Here is a 1,614-nt window from a genome sequence, read left to right as displayed (position 1 = left end):
CGAATTTTTTTTTGTCTGAATCGTTTTTGGCCCATTTGCACACGGACATTAGGGTAAATAAGAACGATTAACTTATCTCTGTTGATGTATATTATACCGCTTGCTATATTTGATAATGTATGTTTATTTGGGATTTACTTTATCTCAGGATTTACATATAGTTGTCTCTTGCAGCAAAATGTCCTTGGTAGCAAGGCACATTTGACTTTGTACTTCAGGTAGGCAGCTATTGCAAGTTTAAAAGAATTTGTAATGCACACATATGTTCTAGACTACCATATGTTTAGTTATTACAGATATCTGGGCAAAGCAATTTTATTTAAAAATAAAATAAGAAAAACACATATATATAGTAGGTATCTTTATTAGAATGATAAAAAGTATTCCTTTGTGATGCTAATTTAGCCTGGTCTAAACAGAAAACATTGCAAAAAAGGAGAAACATTTGTATATTTATAGAGGAGCCTGATAAATGACCAGAACTAGGCTATACTGTATCCAGAAACAGGATTTCTGACATATTTATTTACAACACCAGCTATGTCCACAGTTTTAAGGGGCACATGTTTTTTTTTGTTGCACACTGTGTGACTAATTAACTGAAAAATGTGGACAGAAAAAAGCAATTCGTGATTTTCCTATAGCCCAATGTCGTCACTAATGGAACAGTTGTTTATCATAATCATTACAAATGCGGTGTTCTTTATTAAAAGAGAATTTGGACTTCATATTATATTTATATATAGCAGGAAAAAATGGGCAGACTAAATTGGCCGGATGGTTCTCATCTGCTGTCACATTTTATGTTTCAATATTTCCAAAAACTGCAGAGAGGGAATATTTGCAGTAACTTTATTTAGCTTTGTCACTTTGTATCTAGAATTAGATTTATTTTGAGCTCACACCATGTATGTAAAATTTTTCACTCTTGTCCTTACAATTTAATGCAACTAGCACATGGACATTTGGATATTAAAAGCTGCAAGTAGACTCATTAGAAATATAGAAATATATCATTTGACATCAAAAACCATTTTGCCCATCTAGTTACCACATTTATTTTGTATAAAGGATAAATATTTCCAAGCATCTCAAGACAAGCATGCTCAAAAGCCTCAGAAAGGATACATATTCATTAAAGAAATTGGACACAGAATCTAACTTGGACTATTGGACAACTGTAAATTGTAAAATGGTGCAGTCAATACAAATCCTGCTACAATGTCACCACTTTTCTATTTGTATAACATCATAATTCGTTTTCATTTATCAAGTGGATGACTCTTACTTTCAGTGGAATGTCACCATTTTACTAGCTTTAGTGGTAACTCCTATAGATATCACACATTTTTTTACATTAACGAAAATAGGTCAGGTTTGTGCCCAGTTCTACTGGTGACACAGTTGGAAGCTATGTTGGAAAAGAAGACACACTAGCTGCTACAACTATCACACTACAATATATTACCCTGATATTTTTAACAGGTTTAGTATACTGTATTCATGTGCGACTCAAAATAAGTGTTTTGCAACAAAGAGATTTTGAGAGAACCTCAAATGTGGTTGCGGACCATTATATTAGTTGGGTTGAGTCCTTAACTCTTTTATGCGCCA

Source organism: Sceloporus occidentalis, unplaced genomic scaffold (assembly GCF_023333645.1).
Source record: "Sceloporus occidentalis isolate IW3139 unplaced genomic scaffold, rSceOcc1.0.p SCAF_52, whole genome shotgun sequence".
Lineage (NCBI taxonomy): Eukaryota > Metazoa > Chordata > Lepidosauria > Squamata > Phrynosomatidae > Sceloporus > Sceloporus occidentalis.
Note: the sequence above shows the minus strand (reverse complement) of the source record.